This window comes from Balaenoptera ricei, chromosome 10, assembly GCF_028023285.1.
Source record: "Balaenoptera ricei isolate mBalRic1 chromosome 10, mBalRic1.hap2, whole genome shotgun sequence".
In the NCBI taxonomy this organism is placed as follows: domain Eukaryota; kingdom Metazoa; phylum Chordata; class Mammalia; order Artiodactyla; family Balaenopteridae; genus Balaenoptera; species Balaenoptera ricei.
The window spans coordinates 51,705,555-51,731,099 of record NC_082648.1 but is presented as its reverse complement, the minus strand read 5'-3'; the positions used below and the strand labels follow the sequence as shown (position 1 = coordinate 51,731,099).

The following is a 25,545-nucleotide window of genomic DNA, read 5'->3' as shown; positions in this document are numbered from 1 at the left end:
TTTCTTTCTGTTCCACCATCTTTAGCATGTGGCTTTCATCCGCATGGTCAAAATTAGGATTCATTGTGTTCAGAAAGAAGTGGGAGAGGGAGGCAGTGCCTACATTTGAAAAGTAAAAACAGTCCCAGAACTTTCCAGTGGACTTTCTTTTATGTGTTGTTGTTCAGAACCATGTAACATGTCATACCCAGCAACAAGGGAGATTTAAACTTTTAGCTGAATACATGGTAACAAAGACTCTTTGACCAAACTTTAGTTAGGCTCCTCTGAGCCCTCTTCTTGACTAGTCCTCGACTTTGGCCCCCATCCTGTTTTCAGTCTGCCCAGCCCAGTGTCAGCAATAAATCCTGTTAAGTCATTTTAGTGAGAATTCCCCCACTCTTGATATTTGATCACATTCCTCATCCCCCATCTTTGATGTACAAATCCTTGACTTGTCTTTAGCAAGAATCCTATTAGGTTAGTTTAGCAAGAATCCTCTTATCTTTGATGTTTCCTCTCTATAATTTTTTATCCACTGGCCCCCTCAACTCTGTTCTTTGCCTATAAATCCCCAGCTGTCTTTGCCGTATTTAGAATTGAGTCCGATCTCTGTCTCCTGTTGCAATATCCCTATTACTATCGTCTTGGATAACCTCTTCCTTATTATTTGAACAAATGTCAGAATAATTTTTTCTTTAACAATGGCCACTCTGTACAGAAGAAGGATTCTGTTAGCTAAGAAGAGAAGAATGGATGTGGAGAAGGAACTAACAGTGCCTGCGATACCAAATGTCTTATTCTAAACACTAGTCATTTATTTATATTTGAGGAGCAAATGTGACGTGAAGTATAAATCCTTGTGACTTTGGGACTTTTACATTTAACTTCCATCTCTGTCAGTGATATACCTGGGAATTCAGTAACATAAAGCTTATAGAACTTTCTACCTACATATCTTGCAGGAGTATTGTGAAGTTTAATTAGCTAATGGTTATAAAATGATTTGAAGAAAGTTACTGAAAGTACATAATGCTTTGTTAGATAATGTGCGAGTAATTTCACAGAATCTGGATAACTGTCAAGTAATTAAAGGCAAATGCACTGTAGATGCTGTTATGTGATTTCCATTAGTGCTCATCAGAGGTTGTCACACCCATTGAGGAAAGCAGATCTCATACTGTTCTGAAATGTTTTTTGAAAAATCCTTACTCCTCTTTTAAAATCACTTTCACCATCTGCTGGTAAAAGAATTGAGATGACTGCCTGTGAACTTAGCAATTAAATATGCTAATACAGTAGCTGGAGAAAATGTCACACCTGTTTTTAAAAAACAACAACAACAGACAAAACAAAATTCCACTACCACCCCCAAACCAAAAAACACACCATCTGGTTTTCTGTGAAAACAAAACTTCAGATTCTTAAAAAAAACCCCAACTACATTTTCAAGTATCATTATGTATACTGAAAATGTATCCCTCTTAATTTCTCAAAAAATTGGCATTTCAAGTCAAAGAGTCAGCAAACCAATATTAGTGTGTGTTTTCCTTCCTCTTTTTGGATTTCAAGAAGATGGAGGAAGGGAAGAAACATGATTGTGAAAGAATTGTTTAATTTTACTTTGTCAGTGAAATCTTTAATCCACCTACAAAAGACACGTATCTGTCTCTATTGAAGACATATTAGTTGTTGAAAATGAGCATGTATAAATCCAATAAAGGGGTACATTGCTAAAGAATTCTTTACTTTATAAAAGAATCTACTGAGACAGAATGCAATAAAATGGAGTCCTTTGACCCTGACAGGGGTTCCTGAAAATCTTTAGCAAGTACAGGACAAAAACAATTTTTAAAAAATCTAACTAGCTACCCTTCATAAATTAGTAGGCTACTAGAACCTAGCTTTCTGGTCATTGTTATTCATGTGTTAATGTCTGCCACTAAATCTCATGTTCTCATCTTAACAGAGAAATTGTGATTGAGACTAAATTAAAATATTTGTATATATTATTGAGCTATTTAAATTTTAAAATCACTAAAATTATATCATTAAATTTGGGACATTATGAGGGCTTCCTGGCACCAGGAAAACTCATATAAATAAAATCAGCATATGTGCTTGCTTGATTCATGGTTCAGTCACCATATCTACTACTCCAATGTCCAGTGTGAGAACCATGCAACACTGTAAATTAAGCAGTTTGTGAAATCAATGGATTTCCAATTTTGTAGTCCCTTCCAGAAAAACTCAACCCTCCTCTTCACTATATATTAAATTTAAAGTTAATTTGATACACATTTTGATTAAATTTAATCTTTCTAGAAACATCTATTGTATGAAGGTGAATATAGGGTAATATTGTACTTTTTTTTTGTCTAAATAATATAGTTAACATGTGTGCACAACCAATCTATGTTAATACTTTCTCTAAATTAAGCAATGACTATCAGCTAGTAAGGTCATAATCCAGGTATTTTATTACTCTAATAATATGTGGAATTTAAGACACTATTTTTAGTAAAACTAATATTATTTCCAGGTACTGTAATCTACTACATCGAGACCCTCAATATAACCTTTACCGGAATGATGATGTGTATGTATTCAGGGAAGGTTATATTACCCTGGTACTTGTGAGCTTCTTAGAGCTATAAAATAAATGAAGACTTCAAGTTAATAAATCTTTTCTGTGGTTTAATGATTTCATGTAGGTCAACGAACCCTGAAATAAGGCTTGCTCCAGAAAAAAAATTCAAGTGGAAATATCTGTGTGGTAATGTAATAGCTAGAGATTTTTTTTTTTTTTTGTCCTAGTTTCTAATACTAAAAGTTGCCTAGCATCATTTACGTACACGAGTTTCCCTTTTTGCACCAAATTGAAATTACATTTAACACTGTAGTAAGTAGCTAAGCCAAAGAGAATTAAGCACCATTTGGACAGAGTTTTAGAAAGGTTGCTGATTATCTTCTCTGTCTACTTTCCTCACCAAAATCATATGTCTTTTCAGCTCAATGCACCCCACCAATATATAACTCCAAGCAGTAATACCAAAGGTATGTCTCCAAGCAGCATTACCAAAGGTATTTTGTGCATAGAGTTCCCCCACCAAAGGGGAACGCATGCTAATAGATGAGCTGGGTCAGAAGGGGAGACTAATGCCCCGAGGCTGCTCTTCAGGGGTAAGGCTGGAGGAACAGGCAGCCACGGTCTCTTTGGTTTAGACACCTCACAGATGCTGGGAGGAACAGCTGGCCATGAGGATGTGCAATGGAATGGCGCATTCAGGCTGCTGTGGCCTTGGACCTTGGCAGACGTAGCTTTGGGGCCCCAGGGTTCTGGGCCAGAAGCCCTTGTGGCTGCTCTGGGGCTCTTCTGGCTCCTGGAAGGCTGTAGATTTTCAGTTTACGCATGCGCAGTTCACCCCCAGTTCTGGCCTTGGGCACTTCTTCTCCGGCTAAGCGTTCAGATCACAGCCCTTTCACGCATCTGGGCTGTCCTCTGGGGCGAGGCCCCTCGGCACTGACTTTGATGTGGGGGTGAGGAGTGTTGAAGGGGGGTCATGGAGGAGGATTGGTGTGTGCATGAGAGGTGGTATGAGCCAGACGCTTTCCAGATGATTCTGTGAAGAGGGGTCTCTGGCCCCACCCACACACCCAGCTGTTTCTCGTCTGATGACTCCCCTGCTGGGCCCCTGTAATTTTGCAAGATCCTGTGAGATTGGGCTTCCTTTGGGAAGATTGATCACGGCTGCAGTGTTTCCACCTGATTAAGCGGTTTTCTGAGTTGTTTTTGATCCTCTGGGCATCCCAACCTATCCTCTCCCTGTCCTTTCATCAGGACCCAAAAAGGAAAAAGAAAAAAAAATTTATAGGGTTAAAGTAGGATACACATAGGAAAAATATTGATTGACCATGGTCTAACCTATACTATAAATGAGATGCCTCTTGTTTTCTAAGCAATTAACTTGAATTTAGATTTATGTATTACAAACTCCAAATGCTACCTAAGTGGTATTCCACTCTCCCTTTCCACCTCACCAAAAAAAAAAGTAAAATAAATGTTCTCTCTAGAATCTTGAGGGGACTTTTCAAAAACCCGTATTAGTTCCCATCAGTAGCTCTGCAGTTGCTTTAAATTCATACTTTAACTTCAGTGTCTTCGTTAAACTAATTTCTAAACCTTTATTTCTAAGTAAGTTCAGGTAATGGTAGATCTAAGAAAGTAGGACCTTTGTTAATATGCTTTTCAAAAATGCTCATGTAGTGACTTATCAGTGAAATACCTATTTCTGTGACTGATTTTGTCACACTTTGTCCTCTCTGTGTCTCTGTGACATATGACTTTCTGTGGTATTGAAACCACACAACTCAGACTGGGACTTGAACCCATTGTCTTTTAATTGAAATCACACACCTTGGCTCAGGACTTAATGAAGCTCAAGTTCTTTATGCCTCATCGCAGAAAGAATCCAATAAGAGACAAAATGATAGGTAAGAAGTGGTTTATTTAGAGGGGTACACATTCCATAGACAGAATGCAGTCTGTCTCAAAAGGCTAGAATGGCTCTAGGGCGTGGGGTCGTCTGGGAAAGTGAGAGCCGACCCGTAATATGGGGTGGTTAGTTTTTATGGGCTGGGTAATTTCATAGGCTAATAAGTGGGATGATGATTCCAATTATTTCAGGGAAGGGGCAGGGATTTCCAGGATTTGGGCCACAGCCCATTTTTTGTCCTCTTATGGTCAGCCTTGGAACTGTCATGGCACCTGTGGGTGTGTCATTTAACATATGCTAGTGAATTACAATTAGCATATAATGAGACTCAAGGTCTACTGGAAGTCAAATCTTCTGCCATCTTGGACCTAGTTGGTTCTAACCAGTTTATGTCGTATCCTCAATGGCTATGTCATTCTTTTAAAGGTTGTGTCCTGCTCCTTTCCCTCCTGTTTCAGTACTACATTTGTCCGACTGTGCCCTCATGTTTTGCTGAGGAAGACACTCACGCAGGCTCCCCCAATATTACAGAAGTCATGAAGCTGTTATAGCCTGTGTGTTACTAACAAATAACTTACTAGCTGAAGTCACTGCTTATTAATCATACACATTTGTGTGTGTGTGTGTGTAGGCTAAAATCCCACAGAGATGTAGCAAATAAATAATGATGGAAGCTGTGAGAAATGTGAATTTTTCAGTGAGTGATTGGCAGTAGTTATTAGTCTCAGGGAAAAGCTGAACATAGCTGCATTTCATTTGTTCTTATCCTACAGTGTAACTTCGTTGAAATTACACCTTTTCTGAGTTACTGTTACTCAACTATTTTCCTGACTTGAAAGCCAGTGCTAACTTGTACCTGTTTTCCAATGGATTAGCATCTTTTGCCTTTAACTTCTTGTTACAAAGACCTATAATTCAACTGAAATAACCACCTGAAAAATACAGACTAGGTGGATGGTAGTAATACAAAGTTACAGGACTTTTTCTAAGGGGAGTGTCATTTTTTCTTTGGAAAGTGCAAACATACAATGCCTTTGCATAGTGCTTTCAGGTGGGGGCAATGGGTTCTCAGGACACTGGAGTAGCGAAATCTTTATTTAGTGTTTCTCTAACCTCCAGAAGAGCCTTATTGCTTCATGGAGAAATGATAAACATGAACAGGAGATGGGATGAAGAGACACTCTATAGTTTTGCTTTGGGTAAGTGTTTGTGCTTTATTATTGACTACTAAAGTAAGTACAAATCTAGCTAGACTTGTCTTATACTAGTCTCCTGGTACTCTGTGTTCTAGCTAAACTTCTTCCCCCCAGCCCTCTCAGTATGCTCAATTCTTCCAATACGTGTAACTCTTCTTTGCCTTAGTTATACTGTGTCTTTAATATAGAACTTTCCTCGTACTATTTCCACTTGTCATAATTCTTTTTATCTTTCAAGGTCCATTTAAAATATCACCTCCTGTGTGAATACCTTTCTTATCTCCTTCATCAGATATGTTCTTTATCTCTCATTTGGACTCCTAAAATAATTTGTTTGTACTTCTCATGGAGGTTTATAGTCTACCTTATCTACTCTTTATTTTTGTTCCTATCTCATTCCTTCCCATGGAATACTGTAAAATAATGAAAACAGAAGCCATGTATTAAATTTATTTAAGTACTCAACCAACAAGAATTTAAGGCCACTTAATTAAGCAGAAATTGTATATAGATCCATACGTAAAATAGCTCCAGAAGATTCATGTAATAGTAACCATTTTCTCAAAATTCACATTACTTAAGTAAAATTACTTGTGAAAGACATAACCTTGTGCCAATCAGAATAAAATGACATATTTAAAAATTGGTCTTGGTTCTCTGGGCTATTTTAACAGATCATATTTTTCTATTTTTACAAAATATAAGGAGGAGAAATGATCTAATAAAGTTCATCTTGGGTGCAAAACCAAAAACACTTGGCTTTTTTATGGCCACATAAATAATCAAATATATATAGAAACTTACTTAGGGAGTATGCCTGATTCTGGGACATGTAAATGATTTCTCTTAAACTATCATATATCTCATAAATTCTCTGTAGCTTTGGATATCCAATTTGTAAGGCAATGAAAAGAATACTAAAGATTAACAAATTAGGAAACTGTTACTGAACCAAACTTGGGTCTGCTTGCTCACGAGCACTAAAGCCAATCTACCGATTGTGGTGAAGGAAAGTGCAGCATTTATTATAAGGTGCTCTACAAAGAGTCTGGGACAGATATGATCAAAAAGTCCAAACTCCCCATTGGGTTTCAGGAAAACATTTTTAAAGGCCAGGTGAGGGAGGGAAGTCTCAGGGTATGTGGATTAGCTCATACACAATTCTCCAGCTGGTTGATGGTGAGGTAACAGGGCCCTGTCACAGGGGTTAACGTTGTCAATCCTTAGGCTCCAGTAGGCCTGGGGGCTATATGCTCATGGTCATTAAGTAGTTAAATTTGGTGGAGATTTTGGCATCTGTAAAACAACTCAGGAAATGTGCATCAGATACTATTATCTAGGTACTTCAGCAAGGAGCTAAAGCAGAGGATATGGGGGAGGGGGTCTGTGCCAGGAAGGCCCCATAGGGTCTTGTTCCATTACAAAATCATGGTGTAGATAAATGAATATGTGAATGAAAAAATGTTGCCTGCCATATCAGTGAACAAAGGATGTTGCAGCCATCAGGCCACTACAGCTGCCTCCCCTCACTCCCCACAGTGAGCCCTGAGGGAACTCAGGATGGGAAAGAACAGGATGCAGGCTCTAGATAGCTAAGGTGTATATCAAAGGAATGATGTCAGTGAGCCAGACTCTTCCATCTTTCCAAACATAGAAAAGTCTCATTAACTTGAGAGAGCTCATTAACTTGAGATGTCTGCTTGTCTTTAATTAACAGTAATCTTTTGATGTTCCAACTACCTGGTCTTTGCTGGAAAAACCCCTGTATATGCTGGCTCCTCCCTAACCTCTTCAGACAAGTCCCTCAGGGCTATTCTGAGAGGCTGCCTCCCAGGCTTGAAGTCCTCAGAAAGTCTGACAAATAAAACATAATTTTCAACTTTTAGGTTGCGCTGTTTTGTTTTTTTTTTTTCAATCGACAAATATATGTATGTAGAAATATTCTGTAAATAGCAGAGTGTAAGTATTGTGTTTCTGAAAGCCTTTCTGTTTCCAGTGGGCTTATCTTTGTCAGTTCTTGGAGTTTTTGGTTTGATTCCAGGAAGATAAGGATTTAGCAACTGGAAATCTAGGGAAGAATAAATTAATCTGAGTCAATTTCAAAAAAAAAAAAAAAAAGAGACTTAAGAAACTTGACCACAAGAACAAGGAATAAAAATATAAAACTTCAGAAAGGGACATGCAAAGCAAACTGAAGGTGGAAAAAAATGATATAAACCTTTAGTATTTAATATTTTTTATAGTCCCTTTTTTTTTTTTTTCCACTGAACGTGTTCTTCATTATTACCTAATAGAGAAAAATGATTATCTAATGAAAGCACTGAAATATAGATTGACAGCTTGGGCATTGTTGCCTTAGAGAGTCTCTGGTGGAAAATGGGCAGCACAGGTATCTGTCATGGTTCCATCTGTCTGCCTTCCTGTCAATCATCACCTAGATAGATGGTAGCATTTGCAGAGACTTGAGACTAGTCATGTGTGCACAAAGAAGGAAGTGGGGGAAAATGTGGCAGGAGAGCTGAGAAACATTTTCATTGTCAATCCATTTTCCTCACCACTCAGCCACCAGTAACACCAGGAAGAAGTCAAATTGCTACTCTGGGTTTGGCCTTCTTGGGTTATTACATTACTTAAAATCCTTTGCATTTTTTCTCAAGTGTGTATTAGTTAAGCTATATTTAACTTATTTTTTCTTCTTATGAGGTAAATATTGCAGCTTACAGAAATCTGATTGAAGCCTTAAATGTTAAGACCAACTAATTTCTGTAATAGGTGCAAATAGCGATTAGTTTGGCAGAGGAGTTAACCATGAATTCCAAGAATGGAGACCTGGTTGGGGGGCGGGGAAAGCATTTATTTGGGGTTTGTTAGGGCTGTAGCCCAGGAGACACAGATCCAAGGAGTACTTGAATCCTGTGCTGCCAGACCGCAAGATGGAGGGAACTTATAAAGGCAAAAAACCTGCAAGCTTACGTAAATTGTTTGTCAAGAATTAGGATTGGAGCTGGCAAAAAGTAAGCGTACTTGCTAAGAAAGGATTTGTTGGGATTTGAAAAGGTTACGTAATTGTGAAGATTTGAGGGGGGGAGGGCTTTGAAACTACAAGGTTGCAGCTAGCAGCTGCTAGTAAATATTGTTTTGAAAATGGCTGATAGTGTCCTTGAGTTTGATACAGTTCAAAAAATTCAAGTTCTCAGCGATGCAGAAACATGTCTGAAACCATATCCACAATGGCCACCTGGCTTCAGTTTGGATGCCTGAACCTTCATGAACCTCACTTCATTTCGATTTTTAAATGCTCTTAAATATGTCACCAGAGGTATGCCTCACTGGATAATTCCAGCATTTGAAACTGGGTTGGTGATTCTGTAGTCAGGATCCTAGGGTTGTGGCTTATTTTGAAGTAGGAGAATTGTTGAAGGACTGTTGAGAGGTAGTGCTGGATGACAAAATTGGGACAGCAGTGACATGGTAAGGTGATAATAAGAAAGTGGTCTGGACATAACTCTGGTTATGTGGCCTGAAGTAGCTTCAGTTCTCTCGGGTCTCAGCTTTTTTCCTTTGTAACACAAGGGAGGTATACATGTTTGCTGGGACCCCTTTTATTTCTAACATTCTGTGAGTTAGGGGCCTGAGAGTTCCGACTGCAGCAGCAGGATCAATTTGTGGAGGCAGACAGTGGAAAATACTTGGCCGTCAGGATCCCTTTATCTTCAGGCTGCACAAGTGGTGGTAATCCCAGCGTGCTGTTGAAGGCAGATTTCCTTACTTCCTTTAGACAGTTTTTCACCACATACAGAGCCTAGTTTTTACTAGACATTACGAATACCAGGGGTTTATTTTAGCCGCTACAGTTGTAGCTTTAGCTAAAGTTTGCTTGACCATCTGAAAAACAGTATTACAATCTCTTTCTTATGTTCAGTGTATTTTTAGAGTCTTAGATTTTCAAAATGTAAAGCCAGGCAGGTAGCACCTGATGTAACTCTATAGTTTGTGACGTGACTTATCTCCCCATTGCTTCTCAGCCTTCCAGGCACCTAAACAACCCAGTAGCAAAATTAAAATCAGTTATTAAAACAGACACTTAGCCCAGAGACTCCTCTACTTATTTCTAAGATAAGAAAAGCCAAACTCTAAAAATATATTTAAGTTGGAATATGTTGACAACAAAATATTTTTTTCTATTATAAAACCATAAAGTTACTCACAGGGAAATAGTAAAAATTAAGTAGCATTTTGTCAGGACTTCGCTGCCAGTTTTCAAATAGATATTTATTTTAAATAATAGGCATTATTCTGAGAAAAGTGAAATATAATGTATATATAATATATATACACATTGCATATTTTATTTTTTTATTTAACACATACTTTTCATATGCCAAGCACTTTTCCAAGCATCAGAAAAGTTAGCCTATATCATGTTTATTTCAGATGTGGAATCCTGTACCAATGCACTTGTACATGAATTTACCAACTAATTTATTCCATGAAATATTTTTATTTTTAACTTATATTCACTTCCTAGCTTTCTTGGGTATATCCTAATATATAGTACAGATACTCAATATAAATTATAAGTATACATTTTCTGAATAGATATTAAGAGGAAAGGAGGCATTATAAATGTCGACACAAATTACATATTACTCTCAAGATTCCCTGTAGCACCAAATTCTATTCAGTGGGTGTCCTCCCCTCATATAAGCCTAAAGGGGTGGGTGTATCATTGTGGATCATCTTTCAAAGGAAGCCAAAGGCAGCATTACTGACACTCCTTCCAGAACTCAGGAATGAAACTATGGCACAATTTCAGCTGTGTGTATTGATTTCCTGACTTATTTTGAAATTCATAGTATATACCTCAGTGTCATGTGGAGAAGGAAAAAAGGATAAACTACATTTCCTTTGCGACACATCTTTACTTTTCTCTTTCCTTCAGTGCCCTTCATCCCGTTTCCCTCTTTAGTTTTGTTTTCTAGACAAAGTTGTCAAGGCTTTCCCCTGTGATTCCGACGTTTTTCCTCCTCTCTCCGATGGTTTGTTTAATTTTCATCTCACAACAGATGGTCAGTTGTCTAGTTGGAGGCACCGTATTTACGCACACCTATGCACATTTGTTGCAGACATGCCCACTCACTCTTTGTTTATTTGTAATTTTCAGTCTATAAGGTGTTCTGGGTGGGAATAGTCCATGTTGCTGATATTTTTTCTTTTTAAAATATTAGACCTTTTTATTTTAACCATTTTGTTTGAAAAAACCTTCTAAAACATATATTTGCCTGTAATAAAAACCCCGCATAATTTAACCTCTTCTTTGGTAACGTCATTTTTCTAAGCATCAGCCTTCCTCCTGTGCTCCTTGGAGCCCTTGGGGAAAATCCACATGTTTGAGGCTACTTCCTCCTGCATGTAACCTATTCAGTTTGCTTATTGAGTTGATTCTTCTGACTTCTTCTTGTTTGGTCTCATTTCACCAAGTCTTCTTCTCTAGCAGCATCCTTATCTTAACCTTTCCCTATCAGCATCTAATTTTCAGTCCTAGTCATTTAGGGCTAATCTCTAGGAACAGCCAGGTGAACAAGTTTGCTAAATTGTACAATAAGCCAATAAGAAGTCAGTAGGCTTCAATCCAAGGAAGAGCCCACCTTTCCTATGTAGTAAGAGAGTTAATGGGAGAGAGCTGGCTCAAAGCCTGTGTCGACTCTCCTAGCTATATGGTATGCACCTATTCTTTGCTTTTCAATCCCCATTGGCTGGCTGCCTACCATGTACTTACTGGTCATTGTAATAGGTTCTGGGTTTACAGCAGAGAAGAAACAGACAGTACTTCTTGGAGCTCCCAAGTTAGTAGGAGAAAAACATCTAGAAACAAAAAAGTCATTATTCTCAAAACAAAAACAAAACAAATCATGTATTTGTTAAAGGATTAATGTCCAGAATATATAAAAGCACCCTATGAACAATGTACCCTATGAACATAATAGATACTCAGTTATTCTTGGCATCATCTCTCTATTTCTTCTTTCAGATTATGTGGCTACTTTCCAGATGTTTGTGATTTCTATAAGTCATGTAAAGTATAGTGCACTAATGCTATCACCTCTATACCAAGGAGCCTAGGAGAACCTTGACTTAACAGGGATCAGAAAATTCATCCTCTCAGAACATATATTGCTGGGGCAGATTTTTGAAGGATAGGCAGAAATTGGCTCAGTGAACTGAGGTGGGGCTTTCCATGAACAGAATGGAAAAATTACATGCAAATTTCTAGAAAGGAAGCATCACATGGTCCCTTGTACATTACTGTTTTTCAGTTGCTGTAGAGAAGCTTGTGATGAAACAGGTGTCCAAGTTCTTAATTTTGGCAAGACCTAATTTTGTCCACAACATGAATCCATTAGACCAGTGCTGTCCAATAAATAATAATGTGAGCCAATATGTAATTAAAGATTTTCTAGTAGCCACATTAAAAAAGTAAAATAAACAGTTGAAATTAATTTTAATATTTTATTTATATACTATGTCTAAAATATTATTTTAACATATAATCAATATAAAAATTATTAATAATATATTTTAAGGTTTTTTGGTAGTAAGTCTTCAAAATTTGTTTGCAGCTTACAGTTACAGCATATCCAGTTTTCATGGAAAATACTTAATCTGTATTTCAGTTTTATAAAATTACAGTTAAAAATAGATTCACATACACAAGCTGTTCAAAACATACATAAATGTTTTTGAATAACTGAATCATATATGTTTTAAAACTAAAATTTAAGTTTATTACATTTAATTAAAATTAAAAATTTAGTTCTTAACTCACACGAGTCATATTTTAAGTATTCAGTAGTCGTATATGGCTAGTGGCTCCTATCTGGAACAACCTGGCATTAAACTATATTCACCTTAAATAAATGAATGCAGTTTCCCCTAATGTAGCTAAATGATAAACTCACAACGATAGTATTCTAACAGCTTCATGAAGTAGTTTATAGATTTGACCTGTTTTTCTACTTTTCTTCTTCTGAAGTTCCCATCATAGCCAACATTTATTGAGGTGGATAAATTTGTCTATACTGAAGGATCAATTCTCAGTCCTCTTACTTGACCTCAGAGCAGTATGTGATGCAGTGATCTTCTCCTTCTCCTGGACATATTTTCCTGGGACTCATGCCATCACACCCTCCTAGTTTTGCTTTAACCTCACTGGCTGGTCCTTCTCAGTTTCCTTTGCTGCTTCCTCTTTATTTCACTCTAAATGTTGAAGGGCTTTGAGTCTCAGTCTCGGACCTTTTTCATCATTATTCTTTGATGATCCTGTCCAATCTCATAACCTTAAATATCATCAACATATTGATGACTCCCAAATTTGAATCTTTAGCCCAGACTTTTCCTTGAATTCCAAACCCATATATCTACTCTACTGCCTAGTTTGATGTCTAATACACGTCTACAATATACAGTTGACCGTTGAACAACATGGGTGTGACCTGTACAGGTCCACTTGTATGCAGATTTTTTTTCACTAAATACGTACTACGGTAGTACACAATCTGAGATTGATTGACTCCATGGATGTAGAACCATAGATACAGAAGACCTATTTTTTTGAGTGCGTGGAGGGTCAGCACCTCTAACCCCCATTGTTCAAGGGTCATGTGTAAGTTATCTAAAACTGATTCCTGATTTTCCACCAAACAAGTCCTGCCCATCTTTCCCATCTTGGTTAATGGTAACTATCCTTCCAGTTCCTCTGGGCAAAACTCTTAGAGTCATCCTCGCCTCCTCTCTTTCTCTTACCTCCTCTAACAAACCCATCACAAAGTCCTGTTGGCCTTACTTTCAAAAATACATCCAAAATCTAACCTCTTCCTCTTCTCATCACTTTTTTTCTGCTACTATCCTGGTCTAAGCCACCATCATTCTCATCTGGATAATCACAACAACCTCCTAACTGCACTCCCTATATTTCCACTCTTAACCAGTTCAGTCTATTCTCGGCCCAGAATCCATAACATGATACTTTGTGCAAAACATCAATGGCTTCCCATATCTGAATGAAAGCCAAAGTCCTGATAATGGCCTCACACTGCCATTTGCCTCTCTGACCTGATCTCCTCCTCTGGCCCCAATTCTGGGCCTTTCGAGCTCTGGGTTCATGCAGGAATACGAGCCAGGCTCCTGTCTCAAGGAGTTTGCACTTACTGTTCTCTTGGCCTCGTTCCCTCTTCGTCCATTCTGTACAACTCATTTGCTCACCTCTTGGGACATTTACTCAAGTATCACCCTTTCAGGGGGGCCTTATCAGTAGGCCCACTGCTACCTTAATGTCTGTGTCAATAGCAGTATGGTGCCCACCCTGGAGGTGTAGTTCTGTGGTTTACAGGGGCACAAGCAGATGGGCTGCTGGGCTACTGAGTTGAAAGGTACCTGTGGCATGTGGTCATCTCTGTGATTGTCCTCTCTGGTACAAGCTATCTAGAGAGCTGCATGGAGTCAGTTTTGTGCCAAGAAAAAAACCTTCTACCTCTAGGTGGTTTTCAGCTCCATTAGCCTTCTCAGCTGGGCACCCTTGTGTAGTGCTCAGAATGTACAGTCTCACATTGAGGCCCTGCTGACCACCCCTCCCACCTCTCACCACGTGTCTCCCTATCCCCCGCCACTTTACTTTTTTCAAAGCATCTCCTGCCATCCAGGAAATGCGAATGTGGGACCACTTGTTCAAAAGTATTAACAATTTCAAGGTGACACCAGCACAGCATTAGACCGAGCACAGGTCCTTCTGATCTCAGGGCCTTGTGTATTTGCACAGATCATGTGCTCATGAAGTTGGCACTGTTGTCATCTAAGAGACTACATATTTCACTCATGTATTCAGTTTATTGTTTGTTCTTCTCATACTCAAATATAAACTCAACTGGGGCCTGGGATTTTTCTGTTCTGTTTCTCTGTTATATCTGCATCAGCTAGAAGAGATTCTTTGCTGAATAAACAGATGTGCTAAGCATGAGGTACAGCCTTTAAATATATTGTCTCTAAAGCTAATTTTACAAATGAGAAGGCTGAGGAAGATTGGACGCTGTTCAATGTATTGTCATATGTATGTGAAGCTGGGGGCTGGGAAGCTGTTCCTCTTAGAAAGTAAGAGATACTGAGGCTCAGTGAAATTTAGGAACTTCCCCAAGAGTGAACATTTCAGTGCCAGAGTATTGCTCTTTTCCTCTGGGTCCTCCTTCAGCAAATAACTTATTTTTGGCTCTTCTGCTATGAGTGGGTGAAGAGAACAGTCCCACCAGGAGAGGTAGCCAGCTATTGTGTTTCACAGTTTCTCTCCTTTCACTTGAAAATGCCCTTGATAATAACATTACATACTTTTATGTAGCTCATAAATTATCCCATTTGCTCCACAAAAAAGTCTCTGAAATAGACAGAAATTGCACTTTTCCCTACTTTATAAATGTGAAATTTGAAATCCAAATTGGCTAAGATTATGCAACTTAGTGAGGAGTGGGGCTGCCTGACCCCAGGTTTTTTAAGTCTCGGTTTCTCTTTGGGTTTGTTGAAAAGTTGATCATTTCAAAAAATGATTTTTTAAATTTATTGCAGATTTCTTTGATAAATGTTTACAATTTTTCTATTTCTAGGTAATGAATGTACTGAAGAATGTCATATTCTTTTTCTTAGAGCTGTGATGTTTGTGAAGCCTGTGTAAATCCCATGATGAAACTATGTATATATCAAGAATTAGTGTCTGATATATTGCATGGAGTTTAAAATTGGTGTGGTGTAGCACAAGTACTTGATAAGGTGTTTATAAATTTATGAATAGCTAGATGAATTATTTCATTGAATCGGGTATTAAATGGCAATTCGGTCTGGTGGCTTTTGATGAATTAGAGCATGATGAAGTTTTCTGGAGGACTATGATATAGACAGTTGCTTATGATGAGTTTCTATCAAATGAGAAACAGATTGTATTTCTGGGAAAGGTAGCTTGAAATATTTCTTATCATTCTGGTACTTGGGTTTCTTGGCATTCATTATTGAATAATTATTTCTGGATAATGCTGTCAGAAACCAGACATTGTAAAAATAAAACACACTCTCATAGAATTAACATTTTTTTCAGGGTAACGAATATTAGTAAAACTTAGCACTTTGCATATGGTGCTTTGCAGTTCCGTTTCTCATCCTGATTCAAGTGATGATGTTATATAATCAGTAATAAGTTATTTCGTATATGTTTTTACAACAGGCTTAGTTGATGTTTATGAATTCAGCCAAGTGGACTCATTTTTCATAAATCTTACCTGATCTGAGACAAATAAGTGTTCTTCATTTTATAAATATATTTCCCCACAAGTGGAAGTATGTAAACAGAGTCACACATTAAATGTGGTAATGAAGTGGTTATTTAAAGAAATCCTTTCAAGAAGTGGAGAATCTTTGCAAAATCAATATATTTTATTTATTTAGATTTTGGGCTCGGTCCTTCTTTCTATCCCGAGTTAGCCATTGAATTCACTATGTGCTAAATATTAGGAGTGACCGTGTAGAAAGTTCTCTGCAGAGAAACTCTCACTCAACTCCAATATTTGTAACACAGCTCCTGAGATACAGAGAAGTATCTCTGTCAAGTGTCACAAACAGAATGAAGAAATGTCTGGAGAAATTGAGGACTATTTCTCTCTGCTTCGAGACAGGGTTTTCCCAAGCAAATGAGCATCTAGTTGGTATATATTTGATGGTCCCAGGGGTTATTGTATATCACATATGAGTTCAGTTGAGCATGATAAAGAGGTACAGGAAAAGGCCTCATCATCACCATATAGTAATTTTGTTCCCTTCTGAGGTGCTAAATGTGATTTTAGTTGGTGTTTGGACTCAACATTAATTCCTAATGAGATGGTTGCTTTCCTCCTGTACTTACTTTATGTTATCAGTGGTGGTGAGGTTTAGGCTTTATTCCTCAGTTCTGAGTCTCTGAGCCCTTGTGAATGGGGGTTTTGTGACCTTGTGTCCCTCTCAGCCCACCTGTTGAGGACTTCATTGTCAGACGGAGATTCTGGCCTTCTCTCCCTGATGGGTATAGTATTTATTACTTAATGGTATAATATTAATAGTATAATATAATACTATTAGTATCATAGTATTACTCCATGGGTTTCTGGTTTAAGGAGTTCTGGGGAACAGTATTTATCTGACTGTCTTGGGCTATGCAGCAGTGGGATTTATGGTAATGAGTGTGTATGGATTTACTTGGGCCCCAAGGATCTCTTTTACTTTTAGGTTTTGAGATATGTTGCATAAACTAGGAAAAACTATTGAATTTAGAATACATAAAGAAGATGAGGGGACTTTCCTGGCGGTCCAGTAAGACTCTGAGCTTCCACTGCAGGGGGCATGGGTTCCATCCCTGGTTGGGGAACTAAGATCCCGCATACCACATGGCGCAGCCAAAAAAATAAAATGAAAAAGAAAAGAAAATGAAAATGAGCATTGGGAACTTTTCTTAGCTGTGTGACCTTGGAGAAGTTAGTTAATCTTCCTCAAGTCAAATTAGATGCCAATTTGTCTGGCAGAACCCTGACTCCAGTCAAGGGATGGAATCTTCTCTACCTGACCAGTTTTCTCCTTGCTGTTTGTACAACTCAACAGAGATAATTTTCTGTTAAATAACATCCATGTTGTAGGGTTTTTATGAGATTTAGAAATACTCTGTGCATATGTTTAGCACAGTGCCTAGCCTATCAAGTGTTCAGTAAAAGGTCATTGTTATTGTTCTTACTATATCTGCTACTATTACAACAACTGCTACTGTTAAATTATTTTGAACTGTTTTAAGCCAATAAATAGGTGACATATTTTTAAACCCCTGGGTTAAAGTTCTGCACCAGAAATTTTATATGTATTATTTTATTTAATCCTCATGACAAACTAATGAGGTAGTTATCACCTACCCGTTATGTAAATGTAGAAACTATAGCTCAGAGCTCTTAAGAATATTTTTGTTAAAAATCTTCACGAGATTGAACTGGGATTTGAGCTCAGTCTGTTTGATCCCAAATTCTATGTTCCTTCCTTGATACCATGAAGCATCAGAGATAAATCTAGAAATGAAACAAATGTGGGTTAGCGTACAAAGATTCCTTCCTGCATCAGCACAAGTACCTCCTTTACCTTGACCTCCACAGGTCTTTTTCACTATGTAGAAGTAGTTTGGGGAACTTGATTTTAAGCTCAGCTAGGCACACCTAATTTCTACCCACTTCCATGGCTGCCTTGAACCCTGCTTAGCTTTCATAGTTCCTTAGACCCAGGAAACAGCAGCTTGTAGCTTAGGGAAACCTACATCTAACATTTGACTTGATGGCTCTGTGATGCAGCAAAAAGTGTACCACACAGACGAATTTCCAATGGACTCTCATAAAATATTAAGGAATCAACTCTCTGCCAGGGAGAGGAAGGATATGGCAAGGCTAATGGAGCCACTTGGGTGCAGAAAATCTAGAGTCTTATAGAAAAGAAGTGTTTGAGGGACTATTCTGGGGCATTAAAAGACTGAGGATGTGTGTGCTATCTTTTGTCTCCTTGCTGGACCATCATCTGATATTTCACTTTTCACCTCTCTAGCTACCTCATTTCCCAGCCTCGGAAAGCATTATTACCACTCTCATCACCTTATGGTTTCTTTTCAAAACTTGAACACAAGTAGAAAAGGAAATAATATTGCATCACGTATATCTCAGCTCCTCGTCTTTTGCTGTAAAGGACCCCATCACTGATGGAATTGGTCATGTTGGCTGTGCCGCGCAGCTTGTGGGATCTGAGTTCCTGACCAGGGATTGCACCCGGGCTCATGGCGGTGAAACTGCCGAGTCCTAACCACTGGACCGCCAGGGAATTTCCTCCAAATGTCTCTTTGACATGCAGATTACTTTGAGCTGAAAAAAAATCAAGGCCCGAAAGACTCAGGAAGAAACTTCGACCTTCCCCCTAACTGCCTAAAAGAATTTAGATAGAAGGCCTGTTCCTGGAATAGAGCTGTCACCAGGGATATCTGCAAAGAGTAAGGGCTAAGTGCGTGTGTGTGGGAGGGACTCTTAGAGATCAGAGTTCACTCTGTGTCCCATTTTCTCTGCAAGGCCCAGCAAACATGTGTTTAACAAACATTTGTTTTTCCATCTCCATGTGAATTGCCTTCCTTCCCTTTGAAGTCCCAAACCACTAGTGCCAACGTTCCCTTTTGTCTTTAGTTGAAGATGGTATTTAAGGTGAGGGCTTTGCCCGTTTTGATGAGTTACTCAGTTTTCCTGGGTCTCTCCCATGTATACATGTTATTAACCTTATGATTTATTTTCTCCTGTTGATCTCTCATGTCAATTTACTTCTTAGAGCAGCCAGAAGAACCTAGAAGGGTAGAGGAAAATTCCTCCCTCCCTGGCAATGGACTGCATTTTTAGTGGCCCTTCACAGACACTTTTCCCAAAATAGGAAAGTCTACAAACTGTTCTTCTCCCTTAAAAATACCATATGGGTACTTTTTGTTTAGGTACATTAATAATATACATTCTTTTACTACTTTGGATAAGGAAATTAGTTTTCTGGTACAAAATTTAATTTGAAATGAGTCAGTGATTTATAATGTTATTTGAAGTAGCTGAGGTGAAAAAACTTATGAGGTGAAGCAGGAAATTTATGCTTTGGTGTAATATTTGCAAGGAATGAAAACATTGGTGAAGCAGAATTATCTTCAGATACATTTCTGTAGGCAAGCAGGAGCCCTATATACAGAATTTTGATTATCTATAGAAATTTCCTGGCACAAACCTGATACAAAAACTGGTTTGCTGTATATTACTTTTTGTGTTCTAGAAGATTTCCCAAAGAAGGTAATTCCTCTGAAAAAGTTGCTATATAAGCCCACTGTGCATTTTAAAAGAAAAGCCCTTGTAACATTACAAAATGACAGTGACCAACAGGGACACATGCAGCTAGAGTTAAACCGCACCTTCCATACTAGAGATTAAAATATATTTCTCTTTAGTTTTTGAAACTACTGGGAGAAGCAGAGCAGCTCCAAGATTTTTATGTGTTGTGCAGAGTTTCACAAAAGACTACAGGTAAGCTGCAACAATAATTACATGGTAGGAATGTAGATTCCTCAATCATGGCCTTCGTATAATATGCTTATTACAGAAAGGCATTAAAAGGCATCCAATTTCACAGCAGCTGGACAGTGCTAAGTGCTTTCCAGCAGAAGATCAGGCATTGTGCCCTCCTTGTTACGTTGATTTGAATTGGAGTACTGCAATATTTGCATCTGAAATTAAAGTGTTTTTATGTATTAGATGAACCAAGGTATCTGAGATTTTCGATCTAATATAGGTGTACAGCATGAGGATTAATTTGGGTGTGCTCGTAGCAGGGATTAATTATGAGTGTTGAAGGGTAACACGTGGAATGGGTCAGAGTTTCCAGTCATCCTAAAATTGAAAAAAAAAATGATAATACACTTGATCATAGAATGCCTTGTGAAAAACTATAGCTATTTGTGATCATGATTAAACTGACGGTGGCATGAGCAGCAAGAACATGTTCAACAGCCTAATTTCTTTAGCTATTTTGACATGTAGTAAAAGGAAATAAATGACCTCTCATCTGTCTGTCTAGTCATGTATTTTATCAAACCAACTATCACCAGGCTTAAGAAGAAGACAGGTTCTCACTGTATTCATTAAGATGTTGGCACCAAATTGCTTCTGCTATGGAATCCTCTTAGGACTTAACATCAAGGCTCTCAAAGGAAGTGCTGCTCCCAGGTGGACCGTTGTGCCTCATGGCACCTGACAAATTGGATTACAGACATTGCTATTCAAGGGCATTAGTTACTCCCTACCTCATGCAGAGTGCTATAAGGGGAAACTGAAAATTCTGAAAATATGTTCCAAGGTCTTGAGGAACTTAACTCCAGTGGGGAAATAAGTCTTTTGGAGATATCCACTGCATGTAATGTCCTAAAGTAAAATAAGGTCCTAAAATAGTGAATATATAAAGGGCTTGTTCTACTAGGTGTAAAACAGTACAGTATAGAGCATGATGCTTAGGATCAGGTGCTTTGTATCCAGCAGCGTGAATACTGGTTTTGCCCCCTGAGTAGGTGTGAGGTTTCAGTTTTCTTGTCTGCAAAATAGAGCGAATAATAGTGTTTACTCATAGGGTTGCTGTGAAGAAGAATGTGATAATCCATGTAAACTGCTTAGCATGAAGTCTACCTATGTGCTACGTGCTCAATGCATGTTTCCTACTTTTGTTGAAGCTGCTTCTTAGCATTCAGGGGTACAAAGGTGTAAGTTTCTGTGTGTTTCTTTATCTGAACTTAGTTTAGCTCTCAAGGCTTCATTTTGACTTGTCTATTTAAGGTTATACAGTCACTTCTGGTTTAAAACTTAAGTCTATTTTTGGTGGATAGTCAGATTCAAGGTTCTGTTCTCCTTTTCTTCCCCTTCTTCCCAAGGCTGATCCTAAGGGGCTTTTGGATAGTTTTGGCACCAAGGATGTATCAAATGGTCTGTGTTGCTTTTCATTTGCCATCTGCTGCTGTTATGTTGATATGTCGCCTTTTCTCTCTATGTGGAAATTGCATGGTGATTGATCTGGGGAGATCGGTGGACTTCCTGTGATGACTTGACCCCACCTTGGCTCTGGATACTGAATTGCTCATCCAGTTCTATTGGCCCCATAGCCTTTGCAAACTGTGCTTAATGAGATTATGTTTATCATTATGATTATTAGTGTTTCTAACTCTTTCAGAAGAATATTCCAGAGATTAGGATAACACAAACTGAATACCCGTGCTAAGGGACAGCTTGTGTGACTGTAAATTTCTTTAGGGTCATGACGGCCAATGGGCAGCTGGTGATGAAATCTGTAAAAACAATTACAGTTGACCCTTGAATCACACAGGTTTGAATTGTGCAGGTCCATCCACTAGTACGTGGATTTTCTTCAGTAGTAAATACCGCAGTACTATACCATCTGATCTGTAATTGGTTGAATCTGTGGACGTGGAACTGTAAACATGGAGGAACCATGTTTTTGGAGGGCTGACTATACCTTATATGCAGAGTTTCAAATGAATGGAGGGTCATTGCCTAGAAGGTCAACTGTAGTTTGATTTACCAATTTCTGTAGCTGAAATTTAACCTCAAGTGTTCTGTTTCCAAATCTCATGTTCTTTTCACTGATGCTGTCACCACCTCAATTTTTTTAAAAGGTCTATTTTTCTTATGAAATTTTACTTTATATTTTAAAGGGATAGCCTACATTCCACCAACAGGAGGGCTAAGAATGCTCTGTTGCTCTGGACCTCCTTGATTCCACCTAAAAGATCAAGAGAGAACCTTAGATTTTTTTTCCATTTTTCCCAAACATGCTCAGCCTCACTATTACATTTTTGCCTTGAGCCTGTTAGGACTAGCTTCATATGCCCTTTATTCCTTAAAGTTATTCTCCACAAGAAACTCCAGACTTCTCCCACGTGCTAATTCCCATTAGGGTTGCTAATTCCCATTAGGGTTGCTAATTCCCATTAGGGTTGCCCATCTCCTCTTCTGTCTCCTCCTCTTACACTCCCCATCTTCCAAGACTTTTCACATTGGGCCATCATAAACAGAACCTCCGTATTCTCAATTTTCTCTGAACAGTTCCTTCACCTTCTTGCACTAATAATAACCTGGCTGTTCAGAGGATCTTGCTTCCCCTGCAGGTTTCTCAAGTGGTTGCTTTTTTCCTCCAGTAGCCCTCCTACTATTAAAGCTGGAAGTGGGGAAGGTTTCCTAGTTACTCATTGCTACTTTTAGCTCATTCCCCCTTTGTCCTCCCTCAAACAACCCAGTGTTGAAACTCATGTCAGCAGACTATATGATCTGCTACCTCTCCATGTTCTTATCCACTGATTCTTGAATTATTCTTCTACATTTCTTGATGATTTTACCTTCTGCCACTGTTAATTCATAGAAAGTTTAATATAAATGTGCATAATCCTTCCAACACCTTGGCAGCTCAGTTTCTTGAACTCCCTTTCTCTAATAGTCTTGTCTTGCTTCCTACTTCAGCCATTTAATCCCTGGTCATTCTCTGGCTTTGATACTACCAATAACTATAACCCACACATAATTTCAATTTCAGCTGTGCTGCTCTCTGACTACCATCTATGGTCTTTTAATTTAATTCCTTTTACTATCCTGAAATCCTTCTAATATCCTCCATTAATCCTTCAACCTCTCCAGGATCTTCAATCCATTAATCCTACCATCTTTTTACTATCCTCCAGCCTCTTTATTCTCTCAACCCTCTCTACCTAATTTTAATCCCATGGTCAGTCATTATACTCACTGCCTTATGTATATTCTTAACTCACTTGCCCTTCTTTTGCTTCTTTATACTTCCTTGGAGAAGCATAACCTTCTTTAAATCTAACTTCTCTCTTTCTGCGCTTGTGCAGCTGATTGAGACTAGAGTAGAACAAGTTGACTGGTATCTCTTTAAATCCGTAACCATATACCTAAAATGGGTCTTGAATGCTTCTTGGCAATCATGCTGCCCTTCACTAGTTTGCTTACTCTTCCACTCTCTGCATGCCTATTTCACCATTTTTCCTCTCTCCTCAAAGCCCAGTACCCCTTCCTCATCCTCACTCTTCGCTGATGACCTGCCTCCTGATTTATTGAGAAAACTGAAGGATCAGCAGAGAACTTCCACCAGCACATCTACCCACCCATCAGCATCTGCCTTTCTGCCTTCTACCATAGAGCAGTGCTCTCAACCCTGTGGGCACATCCAAATCACCTGGGAGTTTTATAAAACTACTGATGCCTCAGCTCCTGAACTAGACCAGTTAAATCAGAACCTGTTAGTTGGGGTCTGGGCATTGTATTTTTAAAAGACTCCCCAGGGGATATTTCTATCCTGCCAGCATTGCCGTAGATGATCTATCCCTGTTCCTACCTAAAGCCAATCCCTCCACTTGTTCATTGGAACAGTGAACCCCACCTCCCACCTCCCAAGGACATAACTACTGATTCTCCCGTCTCTTTCCATCATCATTTATTCACCTCTTAAGTGGCTCATTTTCACCAGCATACAAACATTCTGTTATTTCCCCAATATTTTATTTAATTAATTAATTAATTTATTTATTTATTTTTGGCTGCGTTGGGTCTTTGCTGCTGCACACGGGCTTTCTCTAGTTGCGGCAAGCGGGAGCTACTCTTTGTTTTGGTGTGCGGGCTTCTCATTGCGGTGGTTTCTCTTGTTGCGGAGCACGGGCTCTAGGCACGTGGGCTTCAGTAGTTGTGGCTCGCGGGCTCTAGAGCACAGACTCAGTAGTTGTGGCACATGGGCTTAGTTGCTTCACGGCATGTGGGATCTTCCCAGACCAGGGAAGTCCCCTGCATTGGCAGGCCGATTCCAAACCACTGCGCCACCAGGGAAGTCCTCCCCAATATTTTAAAAAAAGGTATTTTCATCACACTTCTCCACCAGTTCTATCATTTTACATCCCTTTGCAGAAATTTTGCTCTTCTTGCATTCTCTCTTATAACAAGTCTAATCTGGTCTTTGTGTCACCTCTCCTCTAAATCTGCTCTAGTTATGATAACTAAAGACTTCCACATGGCTAAAGCCAATGTTCAGTTCTTAGTCTCCATCTTCCTTGATGGATTAACAGCATTTGACATAGCTGATCACACACTTCTCCTTGATAAACTTTCTTTATTTCACTTACAGGATACCACACTCTTGATTTCTCTCCTACCTAATTTTCTCTCAGTCTCCTTTACTGGTTGCTTCTTTTTTCCCTGAGCTCTCAATGTTTGTGAGGCCTTGGGCTCAGTCTTTAATCCTCTTCTCACCCATATATACTCACCCATAGTCATACCATACAATTCTGTCTTCAAATAACATCGCTATGCTAATGGCTCCCAAACTAGTTATATCCAGATCTTTATGATTAACTCTTCACTTATATATCAAGTTGCTTAATCCAGTTCCACATGGAGAGCTGATAGACAGCTGATAGGCTTTTCCATCTGAAATAGTGGCAGTTCTGTTCTTCCATTGCTAGACCCCAAAACCTTGGAGTCAACCTTGAGTCCTCTTTTTCTAATACTCACATTCAATCTAATGGTAAGACTTCATACTCTGCCTTCAGTCACATTCAATCTATCAGTAAGACTTCTAACTCTACCTTCAAATTATGTCCAGCATCTGACCACTTCTCACCACCTCCACTGTTATCGCTCTGGCCTCAGTCATCATCGTTCTGACCTGGATTAGTATATAAGCTCCTTGCTGGCTCCCCTGCTCTCTTCCCTACTCCACAGTATATCTCAATCAAGCGGCCAGAGTGATTAACACCTAAGTCAGATCTTGTCATTCCTCTGCTCAAACAGTCCTGTAGTTCTCTTTGCCACTCAGAGTAAAAGCCAATTCCTCATAAAGGCCCGTAAGTCCCATTATGACTTGGTCCACCGCTTTCTTTCGAATGTTGGCTCCTACTACTTTCCCTTTTTTCCTGTTCTGCTCCAGCTGCACCGGCCTCTAAACTCACCAGTCACACTCCTGCCTCTTGACCTTTTCACTGGCATTTCCAGAGGGAATTTTTGCCCCCAATATTCGCTTGGCTACTCTATCATTTTCCTTAAGTCTCTATCTTCTCAGTGAAGCCTTCTCTGGCAACTTTGCACTTGTCCATTTTTTTTCGTAGCATCTTAATATTGCTGTCTAATATTCTATATAGCTTACTTATTATACTATTAGAAAATTATACTATTCTATATAGTATACTTAATGATTTATTCAGTTGTCAC

The 25,545-nt window shown here is 38.8% G+C and overlaps 1 protein-coding gene across 4 annotated transcripts in view; it reads left to right on the top strand.

The window, feature by feature from the left end:
- Positions 1-25,545, top strand: part of TAFA2 (TAFA chemokine like family member 2) — a 595,648-nt gene that overhangs the window by 333,153 nt on the left and 236,950 nt on the right. Inside the window, exon 2 of one of the 4 annotated variants that reach the window (XM_059936394.1) lies at positions 5,595-5,674. The exons of the other annotated variants lie outside the window; for them this stretch is intronic. The gene's annotated coding sequence lies outside the window, so the exon portion shown is untranslated. The remainder of the gene's footprint in view (positions 1-5,594; positions 5,675-25,545) is intronic. 4 annotated transcript variants of the gene reach the window in all.